This window comes from Python bivittatus, unplaced genomic scaffold (genome assembly GCF_059951505.1).
Source record: "Python bivittatus isolate LINGU-HERP-01145 unplaced genomic scaffold, Pbiv_v1 ctg000840_np1212, whole genome shotgun sequence".
NCBI lineage: Eukaryota > Metazoa > Chordata > Lepidosauria > Squamata > Pythonidae > Python > Python bivittatus.
In genome coordinates this window covers 44168800-44184093 of record NW_028277113.1, presented here as the reverse complement: position 1 = coordinate 44184093, position 15294 = coordinate 44168800, and the positions used below count along the sequence as shown (strand labels likewise).

Here is a 15294-nt window from a genome sequence, read left to right as displayed (position 1 = left end):
GATGGTGACCATTAGATTCAATCCAAATTCCTCTTTTGTGAGAGGAAGCATAAGTAGTAATAGTGTATACTTAATTTAATGGGGCTTATCTGTTTGTTTAATCAGTGAGATCATCAGGTCATGCCAGAAGTGGCATCATCAGGTTGCACTGAATATGACGTGCATAACCCTAATTGATAACGGATGGATAATGTTGTGTCATTGAGTCATGTGCTTAGAACATGTCTGCACATGCATACATCCCCTTCAATCCATCACAAGCATGCCTGCGCATGCCCAGAATCATGGCTATGATGTGCCTAGATGTACCAATAATGAGTGTCACTGTTGAATACTTGCTGCTTGGTTGGCTGCTGCTTGTGTGAGTATTTGGCTCCTCAGTTAAATTTTCCTGGCTTTGTGGGAGGGAGGGGTGTGGAAATAAAATGTTATTAAGGTCATGCTTCAAAATGTTTATGTGTATGTGTATATTTGCATTATCAGTTAAATTTCCAAACACATGTGTGTGTGTGCGCACACGTGTGCATGCATGTATATTTCAGGTTAAAATTTGCAAGCTGTGTGTCTTTAGCTTTTACAAAAGGTAAAGATGTCTGTGATTTTCACTTCACTTAGGACATGGGCTGGGGGTTAGGGCTAGGTTAATCATTCTGGAGCTGCTGTGGTTTAAAAAGTTCTTTTTCCAGCGTTCGAGGGGGTGATTTTAAAACTGCATAAAAATAAAGCCTTTTTAGGATCTCCTTTTCCTGCATTCAAGGCGCTGATTTTAAAACTCCACAAAATTAAAATTAACATTAGGCTAATTGTTTATTTCACAATGCCCAAGTAGGGTTTGTCTCCCAAACACAGAGCAGCCTAGGGTCCTGTTAATAATTCACTTTACTTAGTTTTGATTTGAATGCCCATAGAATTAGGTTTGGGGTTAAGCTAATCAGACACCCTAGGGCTGACCATCACACCTTTCTTGATGATAGGGTTAGGTTCCACACGTCATGTCCAGTTAGGGTTATGACCTTGTGAGTGCTGCATCATGTGGGGAGGAGGATTATGCACATTATATCCAGGGGAGGGTTAGGGTTATGATCTGACATCCAGCAAAACCTTATGATGTCACATCCAGTGTGACCTGATTATGTCACTGATTAAACGAACAGATAAGCTGCCATTGAATTTAGTATACACTATTACTACTAGCATATTCAGTTTAGTGATAAGAAATGCCTACCTGTGCAAGGGTAAAATGCTGTCTCTTATACATTCAAATACAATGTCCTAGCATGCACAAATAATGGACAATATATTTAGTATTCATTAAGATGCAGAAAACCAAAATAATAATTGACTGACATACTTATATACTGGAAATAAATTGAACACGTAATAAAGAGTTGGAAAGGACTTGTCCAACTCCCTGCTCAGTGCAGGAATTCAAGATAAGCATCTCAGACAAATGGCTATCTACCATTTGCTTGAACACAACCCACCATTTTTCAGGATAGGTGGTTCTACTCTTCCTACTGTTGAAAAGTTTTTTCTAATATCCAGTCAAAATCTGCCTTCCTGTAACCATTATTCCATATTCTGCATTCTGCAATGAGAAAGAACAGGTCTTGTCTTTTTCCTAATAGCATCTTTTCAGGTATTTGAAGAAAGCTGTCATTCTCACACCCTCAGTGGTTTTTTCTCAAAGCTAAACACACAATCCTTCAGTCTGTTCTCATAGGACTTAGTTTCTAGTTCTTGATCATCCTTATTGCCCATCGCTGAATTGTTACAATTTCTGTGGAACCCAAGATGGATCAAACCAAAGCAGAATAAGACAGAAAAATTATTTACTGTGGTTTGGGAATTATGCTTGTCTTCATGCAGCCTGAATTTGCCTTTATTTTGCAGCCATATGACATCACTGGCTCATGGTTTGTGCTCAACTACCATTCTAATATCTTTCTCTGAAGTAGTATTAATCAGATTGTTTATAACTATGCTTTTATCAAGTCCTTTTAAGGAACTCCTATCTATCTTGAGTTCCATACTCCGGTTGTTTCTTTGCCATGAAATCCTACGCATTTACGATTTGCTCTGAATCATAAGCATGTCTATCGTTGTTTACTTCGTTGCCTCCAGCATTAATAATTACTTTCTCCCAATGTTCCTGTTATTTACATTTAAGTCATCTCTATTGCTTAACATCAAGTCAAGGATCATTGATCCTGTTATGCTTTCTTCCACTCTTAAAGGATAAATTTGTCAGCAAGTCAAGTTAGGAATTTCCTAAAAGGACTATGCGTGGCAGAATTTGTCTCCCAATATTCTGATTGATTAAAGTCCCCATCTTTGCTGTTTTATCCTTATTTAAAAGATATGCAATTTGTTTTTAGAAAGCATTGCCCACATCTTCCTTGGTTGGATAGGCATCAACAACAGAGTTGCTCTTATTTGTTCCTCTGCTTATCAACTCAGAAGGCTTCTACAATATTACAAGTTTATCCACTTGGCATTTTCCATTTCTGCTCTTCTTCCATGGACTGGAGGAATGATTGAGAACACCATCAGAGACTCCAAGTATCTTGACCTTCCTTCCTAGATCTTCAAAGTACTATGCTTGTATCTTTACTTTGCAGTATTTTGTGTCCCCACATGGATAAGTAGGAAGGATTATAACCAGTGGACTAGATAAATTTGGAGTGAAGTTGGTAGATCCTAATAAGCAATAGTCTTTCCAGTGGTAATTTATGGCTGTGAATGCTGCATGCTGAGAAACATTTATATCTTTGACTTATGAATGTAAAGACAGTTACTAGAGGACCATTGACTGCTGACTGTTTTCTTGAGGCAATGGATAGCAAACAGAAAATCATTCTGGATATTTTGATATAAGTGAATGATGGACTAGAAAAAAATATTATACTTGTAAAGTTAAGGGATGTAAAGGGGGATTAAGTATATAGACAAGATAAAATAGATTACTGGAATGTAGTTGGAAAAGTTATTATTTATTACTGAAGACAGGTGAAGATGGTGGACAGCCACATTGATTTTATTTGTTTCTATACCTATTTATATTGAGATGCAGTCTAAAGCATTGCTAATCCACTTACAGTATTTGGATTTCTAAGCAAGAATAGATATTTTTTATCATGCAACATAAATATGTTTCCCTTTCTATTGCTACTACTCCTTTTGAACAAAATGATACTGTTATATTTCAGTGATATAACACTGTTATATTCCAGTGTCTCTATTTATACCTAATAAATTAGACTTGCACGTCTGTACTAGGACTTCAGTCTCATTTTGTTTTCTCCAAAAAACTTTGAGCATTAATGTATAGACAATGAAGGCTATGACCTTTATGAGCCACTATTCTTTCCACTATCATCTCACCCATTCTGACTTACAGTGTGTACACACACACACACACACAGATAGAATATGTATATATATATGTGTGTGTGTATATGTGTGTGTATGTTTGAGTGTGTGTGTGTGTGTGTATGGAATGGAAGTATGGACAAGAATACCACCCAACCCTCCAGAGTTGAGTTTTCTTCTGAGATTTTGAAAGTCTGTGATGGTATAGCCTTTGCAGTATCATTTATCTACAAATACATCAGCAGAAAAGGATAATTGTTTATTAAGGCTCAGAAATTGTTATATATCCTTGATTTTTGCTAATGGCAACCCTCAGAATTCACAAGCCAGGAGCCCAATCAACATATGTTTGTTGCAGTTGCTCATCACTGTGTATCACCAACTATGATGAATCTTCCCTTCCACCGATTTTTGGAAATCCACTGTCATCTTTTCCATTCCGAAGTATCTTTTTCTTCCCCAACCTCAGAATCAATTGATCTGCAAGATCCTGAAAACTCTTTCTGAGTTCTGGTGGTGCAGAACATCTTCTACGTCTCTTGCTCCTGGTTGTTCTTCTGAATCACTGGGTTTACTCCATTTGACTATCTTCCTTTTGAAGAGTAGTTTCCACTGTAAGTTTGGACATAACTAGTATAAAGTTCCTGTTTCTTCTTGTTGCCTCCTTAAGTTATATTGCTTGCAAGGTACAAACTTTTGACTTAAGAGGTAAATTTTGTTATGAGACATCCTCTTAAATTCTCCCACTGAATTTGCCAGGACATCAGCTCTTTCAAGTGCTCACTTACCTGCTTAGCGAGCTCACTGTCAAAAACCTTGTTGAGGACATTCCTCTTGCACAATCTGCTTACTCATCTTATAGCTGATTTATCATGGAATAAACCACGTACAGGTGTGGTATTAATTTAAAAATAGCTCAATCTCATTACAGCTTTAACACCAGCAGCTTGTTGCTAGAAATTTCCACATTTGCGGCATTCATAAATTTATCAAACAATAGTTTATTCTAATAATTTTTTTTCAAATACACCATGATACTGGATTCACACATTACCCTAAGCCATAAATTTAATTTGGCCAGTCAAGAAAAAAAATGCCACTGTGATTTACAATCAATGTTTTAGTGTTATATATAAATCAGACACTAATAGTTTATACTGTGCAATAATGTATGAAATATGTGAACTTAAGGAGTGTCAAAGAACCTCAGGGCTAATTTGTGTCAGTATGGTAGCATGACTCTTTTTCCACACCTAAGGTTTATCTTTTTTTCTGTGCTGTTTGCATCAGGGTTTTTTTTAAAGAATTTGAGAGAATAGGAAGCAAAAAAAAAAAAAACTAGAGCCAGTTTGCTCTAGGGGTGAAGGCACCACACTAGAAACCAGGAGACTGTTAGTTGTAGTCCCACTTTAGACATGAAAAACTGTCTAGGTGACTTTGGGCCAGTCGCTCTCTCTCAGCCCAACTCACGTCACAGGGTTGTTGTTGTGGGAAGAATAGGAGGAGGAAGGAGTATTAGGAATGTTCACCACCTTGAGTTTTTTATAAACATAATAAACATGGATAAAAAAAATCTAAAAAAAATGCACATCTGAGCTTTTGAGGGCTATGTCTTCCCTCCCTCCCTCCCTCCCTCCCTCCCTCCCTCCCTCCCTTTTCCTTCCTTCCTTCCTTCCTTCCTTCCTCTCCTTCCTTCCTTCCTTCCTTCCTTCCTTCCTTCCTTCCTTCCTTCCTTCCTTCCTTTCCATTAAAATCAGTGGTTCAGTAAATGGGTGTGTGAAAGGCCAAACTACTGAAATAACTTTGGGGATTTGATTTTAATTGATTTGCTTTATAATCCTGGATAAAAGCATTGACTTGTCTGATTTTTTTCAAACACTGAACTATACTTTAATATACGGGTAGTCTTCACTTAATAACAGTTCATTTAATTATGGTTCTAAGTTACGATGGCCTCAGAAAAAGCGCTTTACAACATGTTCTTGTACTTAAGACCATTGCAAACTGTTGTATCACACCCCGTGATCCCGTAATCATGATTTGCGACCTTTGTTGCAATGGTCCTTAAGCAAATCATTGTGGTTATTTAGCAAATCATGTGGTCGTTAAGTGAATTCCAGCAAAAAATGTCCATTGCGGAAGCTGGATTCACTTAATGAACACATGATTCGCTTAATGACCACAGTGACTTGCTTAATGACTGTGGTGATTCACTGTACGACCATCATAAAAATGGTTGTAAAATCGGGTCCTGTCATGTGGTGACTTGCTTAATGACCACCCTGCTTAATGATCAATTATATGGTCCCTACTGTGGTTGTTAAGCGAGGACTACCTGTAGTCCTGGGGCAATTGTCCACATTGTTTCTTCCCAGAGGATTCTGAACTATCTTGATATATCTTGAATTTGATACTGATATCCCTAAATATTTTACAGTTCTGAAGGAAGGCAAATTTCACTGTTATTGACATGTGCAGGCATACACTTTAAATTGAATATATGTAGAGGAATTCAGAGATAGCCTTGAAGAAGATATGTGGCAGCTGTTAGGAAAACATGAATGTAGGAACTTCTTGAGAACCCAAGAAAGCCTCTCCCTGATTCTCTTTAGTATCAGAGAAAGGGAAAGAGAAACACTCTCAGGCTTTCAGATTGATGTCAACTCTTTGAAGTAGACTCTAAGAAATACTAGAACTCTACTGATATAGGCTATCACAACAGAATCTTTATATCTGTACCATGACTTGTAAGAATTATATTGGAATGTTTTCCTTTTTAATTTACTGTATTGATTTTGTGGCCAATCAGGCAGAGTATAAGAACACCTCTGTTGAAAGAAATTTGAATTTCAGATAGGCAGAAGACTGTGTGCAGAATTTTAGTCTATCAAGGGTTTCCAAGTTAAATTAAAGCTAGTATCAGACTCATATTTTATATATGAAGTTATTTTTGACACAAACAGCACCAAATTATTTACAGTTTGTATATAATAAAAAGCTTTACTTTAATTAGTATCCCACATGTGTGTCTAGCTGTTACTATTCTTATATACCCTCAAACAACCTGCATTGGTTTTAAGATGTTATTCAAAGTGCTGGTTTTAAAAAAACAAAAACAAAAACAAAAACAAAAACAAAACCTCCTATGTGGCTTCACTCCCAGTTATCCTCACAGCTGCCCCCTCTAAGGGGACTTGACCTGCTGGAGCATTATGTTAGGGAGAAATTATTAGTAGTCCTCATTTTGGGGAGCTTGGAAAGGAAGGACCCATAAATGATCTGGACCCGCCTTTATGAATAGCCTCCCCTTGGAATCCAGGTTAATGCCTGAACCTGATCACTTCCAAAAACTAATTAAAACAGAAATTTTTCAGAGAGCATTTGAAGAGCATCTTTAAGCTTTAGTAGAGTATAAGTGTGGTGTAATGAGTGTTATGGTTATGCTTATTTTAATATGCTTGTTAATGTTCTTGTTGATTATAATGATATACAAAACCAACCAATCACTACCGAGTATATTTTTTAACACGGGAGCCAGCTAATATAATTATTTTTACCTACAATAAAGACAGCAATATGCAGAAACAGTGGAAAGTCCACTATAGAATTTTGCTCCAAATGTTCATACCCTTTAAAAAAAAAAACCTTGCTTCCTTTATGACAAGGAAACCATAATGCATGTGCATATGCAGCAATGTGTAGCAATGTGCAACAAGCTTGTTTGTAATCACCCAGTACAGGATTCAGCCCATCTTAAATTGCCACACCTGCCTAATGATGTATTAACCTGGATATCTTGAAAGTGATTACTCAATTAGAAAACAAACTTTCCAGAGAGAATCCTAATCAATAGTATTGTTGCCTTATAATTAAAGTTTATTAAAAATCTTTCACAAAATTGGTTTCATAACTGCCTTGCAACTCTGAAAAAATATGGTTGCTAAATATATATACTAAATGTCAGTTATATAAATAAATTATGTGACTGAGGAAATCAGATTTTTTAGATTCTGAATCAAATATAGAACTCACTAGTATACCTACACTTACCACCCAACAGAACATGTGGGCAGGAAGCAACATTTATGCTGAGTTCTACCGTAAGAATTAAAGCAAAGAAACAAACCTTAGAATATAGTTATTTATAATTAGTGATGAAAATGCTTAAAGCATTTCCCAGAAATTAAAAGGTTTGAGTTTAGGTATATAAAGTTGCTACTTTTAGATTGGGCTCTGTTCCTTGATTGTTAGCTATGGGCAGAAGAGCTTTTGCACAACTTTGCTGGACTGGCTGGGTACATCCCTACTGGGAAAAAAGATTTTGAGTGCTACTAAACTATGTAGTGGATGAATGGCCAAGGCATATATGTGAGAACCTTGTTTTTCATTGGAAAACCATCTCCATTGGTCCACAGTCTCTCTGCTTGCCGAGCTTCAGTTAAATCCCAAGAGAAGGCTCTCTTATCTATGTTAAAGAGGAGTTCTGTTCTTGAGAAACTGCTGCAGAACTTCATTTTTCCCTGAAGAAATGAAGAGCAATTGTCGTGATTTGTTCAGGGAAAGTGTATTTCTCTGTGGCTTCTCTGCCACTCATTTCTCAGGGAATTTCAGAGAGCCATTTCTGCTCAGCTCTCCTCCTGTCAGTTATTGCACACCCTAGCCCCTGAAACTTCTCCTGTTGGTCATGAAGGCCCATCAGTTATACTCTCACCATAAATTTACCATCTGGTGAGCTGAGACATGTATAGAGCTTTCGAGTAAGCTTGAGTGCATATAGTTTCACAATATTCTGTCAGTCAGTGACTGTGCAACTGAATGGAAGTAAAGCAACAAAGGAGACAGGTTTGATTGGATTCGTAAGCAGCAGAGGTGAATATGTTCAAGTACCTGAGACAGAAGAATCCAGTGCTGTTTCTGGTTCCTCTCTTGCAATGCTCTGAAAAGCTACCTCACCTGTGGCTTCTTGCCAAATAATGACTACCTTGTCTTGTAGTCATAGACGCCTGCAGGGCTCTCTGAGCATTTGTGGCATCCATATACTGATGGGTGATAGGCCAAAAGGTCTTGCTTGTCCAAACAGCCAACATGTTAAAGATGAACTATGTTTTGCTTTAGTATGATTTTTAGAAAGCAGAAGTCCTTCTTCTCCTTAATCTATTTCCTTCTTCTTTGCCCCAACTTATTTGGATTTTGCAGGTGAAATCTGTTCTTCAAAAAACTGAAAGCTTAATTCCAGACAATATTATAAATATAAAAAAACTGAGATCATATGCAAAAGCAGGAAACTGTAACTACCAACTGTCAATTGGGGAAAGATGCAGAACCAAGATGTTAGTAGAGACCACCAGTTACTGTCACATATGTATGGAGGTGAAAAAAATTAAAAAGAGGGCAAGGGAAGAACACTGGAAGGCTCTTGATGTGGAGAAGTGTGGTAGAAAATCAATAGGAAGAATGGGTTGAGGTTTCAGGGGAGATGATGTTGTATCCTAAAGATTTTAAGGAGAACAGCTAGCCTTTGTGGTGGGTGAACACGGCATGCAGAATCTGTTATCGCTTCTGATCCACCACTTACTCACTCTACTTCAGGAGAACCAGGCCTCTTCCTAAGAATAAACAACTTCTGTGTAATATTTCAGCTTCAGATTCATTGAACTTTTGTTGACTATTAACGTTGTATTTGGAAGGGACTGTGGAGTAAGACTAATAAGAGATGTCCTTGGTGAGCAATACAATAAGGAAATATTAATCCAAAAATCTTGGAAGGATGCACTAAAATGTGACATGGCAAAGCAATTTAAACTAGTGTTGTATTGTTTGCATTTTTGTAAAAAATCAAACAACCACTCAAACACTGAAGTACTAAAAAGATGCATGAACATTTCACTAAGAAAAGGACTGTTTTTGCTAATGAATATGGTATACATCAATACCTGTATTTTGTCAAACAGAAGAAAAGGATATACTTGCACAAGTCTTATCACTGTCAATTCAACTTTGTAGCTATCCATAAAAAGCACCTATGGAGATTACTATGCAAATAGAAGTTTCCTTCAATTGAACTTCATGAATTAGTCCAGAGTAAATGTCATAGAATCATAGAATCATAGGGTTAGAAGGGACCTTGGAGGTCTTCTAGTCCAATCCGCTACCCAAGGCAGGAGTAGTCTTCATAACATCTCAGACAAATGGTTGTCCAATCTTTTCTTGAAAACCTCCAGCGATGGAGCACCCACAACTCTGGAGGCAAGCTGTTCCACTGCTTAATAATTCTCACTGTCAGGAAATTCCTCTTTATTTCCAGGTTGGATCTCCCTCTGACTAGCTTCCACCCATTGCTTCTTGTCCTATCCTCAGGTGCTATGGAGAATACATTGACACCCTCTTCCTTGTGGCAGCATTTCAAGTACTGGAAGACTGCTATCATGTCTCCCCTCAGTCTTCTCTTCGTTAATCTAAACATACCTAGTTCCCTTAGCTGTTCTTCATAGGATTTAGCCTCTGGACCCCTTATCATTTTTGTTGCTCTTCTCTGCACTCTTTCTAGGGCCTTAGCATCTTTTTTGTATTGTGGTGACCAGAACTGGACACAGTATTCCAAATATTTTACCTAATAATTAATACTTACACAAATGTAGGTACAAAATATATTATTACAAGACAGAATCATTACAAAGTAACTAGATCCAAGGTTCTTTTTCTTCTTTCTAAATAGAATCTTGCTTCTTTGTCTACGATGGACAGGATTGTTCTAAAAAGAATAAAATTTTATTTTGATAGCACTCCCATAAGTAAGCATTTCAGGAACTAGGCTGTATATTCTACTCTTCTTACTAGTTCTATGAACAGATATTTCTGTCTAATTCAATTTTGTTTAAGATCATAACAATGTTTTGCACTTGACTTTCAGTAATGAATGGATGAAAGAATTCCTACATGACTCTTACATTTTGTTCATAAAAAGTAATGTAAAAAGAAGATTGCAGTGAATTCTATCCATCAGTGGTTCCTGAATTTACTTGGGCTCAAAAGCTAAATAAGATCAAATCTGGTTAGACTCGGAGTTTCAGGACTGTAGCTTAGACTGGGTAGTTGAAAAAAAAAATCCTAGGAAATAATGATGGCAAACCACATTGATATTACAGGTAGTCCTCGGTTAACAGCCATGTATTCAGCCACCATTCAAAGTTACAACGGAGCTGAATGAGTGGTACTTACAACCAGTCCTCAAAGTTCTCACTGTCCCAGGGCCTCTGCGGTCGCATGATTGTGATTCAGGCGCTTGGCAACTAGCTCGCACTTAATGATGGTTGCAGCGCCCCGTGTCACATGATCACCATTTGCAACCTTCCCTGCTAGCTTCCCACAAGCAAAGTCAATGGAGAAGCTGGCAGGGAAGGGCTCAGTCGCTCCTGTGAGTCACTCCTGCTCTCACCGTTTTTTCTCCTGAGGAGCCCTGCTATGGATACAAGATCCCAGGGATCTCATACTCTGTAGTGCACACCCTCCCACAGCACATCCTTCCCCCCCTGCTTATACTCCATAGCACAAGCCTGCCTTCCTGGTCACGCTCGCACTGGGCCGCAACTGCCCCCCTCCCTCCAGCAGCACTCGCACCAGGCCTCAGCACAGTTTTGGCCTTAGATTCTGGGGATGATATTTTAAAGGCTTCATAACTCGCTAGGCCTTGTGGAATGGAATGAATTGTAGTATATTTAGTTCCGTTTAGATCATAACTATGTTAATGAGATACCATTACTTGGAACGTTATGCTTTATATAGGAAACCAGTAAGGTGTTTCTTTGATTCTGAAAGAGGGAAATGAAAGAAACAAGAACAAATTAAGCTCCTCCTGGAATTACAATCGCAAATATTGTATTAATTTGTAAAAAAAAAAAAAAACTTTATGCTCTTTTTTGGCATCCATTTAATACTTAAATCATTATTTATAAAAGCTTATATACAATGTTTTCAGATAGAATCTCCCCAAGTTATTTTGGCAGAATATTTGACGCTCTTGAGGATGAGAGCCAAATTACACCAGCATTCTGCTTCTCAGTACTGGGGTGAATAGTACAACTGGAGTACTTGTCAGCTTTGGCCACATGATTTAAATGATTTAGATAAATTTGTTTTATTTGAAACCATAATGGAAGGACACATACATCTAATGTCCAGCTATTTAAAGTGAATATATAAATTGTTTTGTTATTTTGTGCTTTTTTCAAATAATCAGGATAACTCAGAAACTATGAAGCATCTTATCCCATTTTATTGAATTGTCTCAGGAAACATCTTTGATTCTCATGGTGGTTTATGGGCCCATTCCTGGTTTCTTCCATTAAGTTATAGAGGCATAGGAAACTGCATTATCTCAGTGGTATTTCCTAGCCCTACATTCTAAAAAGTTTTAAATTTGGTTCTGAGGATATTCAGCAATGATAGTGTCCAAACGTCTTTTTATTATTATAACTAGGTATTGTGAGAAATGATAAAAGTGTTGTTTTTGCAAGTAAGCTAATTTGACCGTATATGCTTTAAAATAAACTCTAATGAGAAACTAGTAGTGAAAGGGGATCTGCCAGGCCCCTGATTTTCTAAGCAAAACATATATAGTGACACAATCAAGTTACTAGTCCTCAATTGCATAGAGGGTCTTAGCATAAAATAGTACTGGATTGCTTAAAATAAGAAGAGCTGAAATGCAGAAGATGTGGTAATATGTAAGGAACTCGTGTACATGAGTCTCTGAATAGAGAGCTAACAAACCGACCTGATTTGGTTTTGTTATAGTTGCACAAGATCTGAAACCACCTCGCTGAGCATGTACTGCTAATGTTGAAAACTGCCATAGAAGGAAATAAATAAATATGGGAAAGGGGCTTCTAAAATAAGGGTAATGGGGGATGTAAACTAAGGTGGGACTTCCGTGAGTTGTATTAGGCGTATCGGATAGGCTGTAAACTCCTGAGTACCTAACCAATGGGGAAATGGAGGAATTTCCATCCCACGCTCGGACATAGGGAATAAAAAGTGCATGCATCTTATCACAGGGTGTGCCTACTTGCTGGACACCCGCTGTTGCAACAACATACTGCACTATTTCAATAAATGGCCATGCCTTGCTGCTTCATTGGATCTTTGTCTTCTCCTTTGGAATTTGAGGTTTGTTTCTCACAGTATTATAACTAAGTATTTATTATTACAACTAGGTATGTCACTGATACTGTATAATCTGATCCAGTTGGGGCTGTGCATAATTCTGACCTTTGTAAATGCTTGATCTTGTTTTGGTCTCTGGAAGTTTCTGACCTGACTTAATTCCAAATCAAGATTCAGAAAAACAGAGGTCTGTTCTCCTAGCAAAGAAAAAAGATACAATAGAGATGATATTTTTCATCAAAGAAAACTATGGGGTTTAGCCAAATACAGAGCACACATATGGTTGTTGCATAGAATAGTGTAAGGAGAATTAATTAAAAAACACCCTCCACATTATTTTTAGCTTCTGCTTATAAATAAGTATTGAAATAAATATTTACCCGGTTATAAAATGTATATAAAGAAAAGCTATTTATTAACAAAGCCCACACAAATTTAAAACTAATATATATGTTTTATTTAAAAAATAACTATATGTAGAAAAGTTTATTAAATTCCATTCTGATTTATCAGTGAAATGTACCGTGAAAAATGAAAACAGAATTTTACTTCATTAAATTATGAAAAATTAACTGCAATATATATTATCCACTAGGTGGCACTGCAGTACAATTTAATTGATATATTCCTGGGCTTTTTTTGTCTGTGTTTTGCTTTTGGCTGTAAATTTGCTATATGTAATTTGTTACACACTTGTTAGCTGCCTAATTCTATCCCATTATTTGATCTAAGTGAATAGGACATGATAGCTGATTCAGTGCCTCTGAAGTTGTGAAAGCAACTTGTTACATTTCCTTAGTTAACATTCTTAGACTTGTGGAAGTTTCGAGCGCAGGTCACACTTGAGGAAAATACTCAACCGCAGAGAAAGTGGTCAAAAATCTTATTTACAATGCCAGATTTAGACCTGAGAAAGGAATATTGTTGGGAAAATGGTACAGTGGTGGGGGAAAAAAACAATAAAAGAGAAGGTAAGAGTCAGAATTATTTAGAGTGTTTTGAAACTATACTTTTCCATCTGTCTACTAACCTTCCTACTAAATATGCATATTCCACACTTTCTAATCAATGAAGTATTGCTCAAATAGGCTAACAACTTTTCACTCAAAATCTACAGTCAAAACAACCAAATAATTGGGAGAACCAATAGTGCAGCATAGCACCAGGATCTTAAAGAATAAACCTTGCAAGAATGCAATTGAGAAATAAAATACCAACCCAACAGCCTTCTAGTGATATGTAGATATGGACATAGGAATGAATTCTTATTGTATGCCAGCATGGCACAAGACTGTGCAACAGTTTTTATTTTCCACCCTTTGTTCTAAGCAGATTAAAACAGTTTCCTACTTGCCATAGACTTTTGTAAAAACAGACAATTCAATTATTCAAATGTTCTTGGTTTCCTTTTAATAAGTGTTTACTGTTGAAAGTTTTAATTCATACAACTTACTAAACGTAAGTGTATAGTATTATGGACAGCCATACGGAGCAAGGAGACTTTCCTGTTATATTTTTTTAAAACTGGAAGGGAAGTCACTCAGCATTTAGAATGTTGAGACATTTTTGTGCCTGCTTCTAAAGTTCACCTGTGATTCCTTCTCTCAGAAATAAGGATTTATTAGAATATAATGTTCTGATTTTTAAAAAAAATCTATTTATCACATTGAAGTACCCCAAATATATCTGTATTATGTGAGCCTGAAGTAAAACATTCTAATTCCAAAATTCCATTGAATGTTAGTCAGAATATTAACAAACGTTAATGGTCCAGAAAATAAAGGTCAGAGTACATGCAACATCAGATATATTATTCTTTCAGTTTTATGATCTGATGGTATATAAATTCTGGAAATATCATAGCACACATTTACATGTTTGTTTGCACAAGAATATCACAGCAAATATCAGGCAGATGTACAGAAAGCTTCGCTGTGCACCATCCAAACTTATAAATGTCAACTGCATGTACAAGGCTTTCTCCTTTTGTTATGTCGTATTGGGGTTCTTTCTGAGTTCAACAACTCAGTGCTGTGTTCCTTTCCACTTACTCAGAGGGATAAATTTCCCTTTACTATTGCTGTGAAAGTCAATTCAAAGAAAATTCAAAAGAATTATGTAAAACCAACCTAGATTTATTTCAAGCATCTTGAAAGATGCTGCCTTAAAGTATGATTTAGTAATCAAATCTGGAGCAAGCTATTTCACATACCAATTTACTTAGTATCAATATCCTCCTGTTTGTTTTTCAACATCTGCTTGGATGCAAGAGGTCATAAACCTATTAATTAATGTCAAGAATGGATTACAATAAATTATGTCCATAATTCAGCTGGGGCAAATTTGTTTCTAGTGCATCCACATATAGGGATGATTCTAATTAGTATCCATTCTCATCCAAACAAAAAATTAAAAGGGTGGGATAAGGTAAAATGCAATTCACTTTCTAAGTGTTTTAAAAGAAAGAGTTTTAAAAGAAAGAGATGATGATGATAATGATGATGATTAGATTTTTATTCTGGCTATATATTTTGGATAACTCAAGGCGGTGAACATACCTAATACTCCTTCCTCCTCCTATTTTCCCACAGTAACAACCCTGTGAAATGAGTTGTGTGTGTGGGGGGGGGGGGGGGGGAGAGTGACTGGTCCAAAGTCACCTAGCTGGCTTTCACACCAAAGAGAGGCCTAGAAGCTACACTCTCCTGATTTTTAGGCCGGTACCTTTGCCACTACACCAAATGAAGCCTGGTTCATTAC

General features: G+C 36.9%; 1 protein-coding gene across 1 annotated transcript in view; it reads right to left on the bottom strand.

Annotated features, from left to right (window-relative positions):
* The window catches only part of XKR4 (XK related 4), a 140866-nt gene that overhangs the window by 11360 nt on the left and 114212 nt on the right, over positions 1 to 15294 (bottom strand). The gene's annotated exons all lie outside the window — the stretch shown is intronic.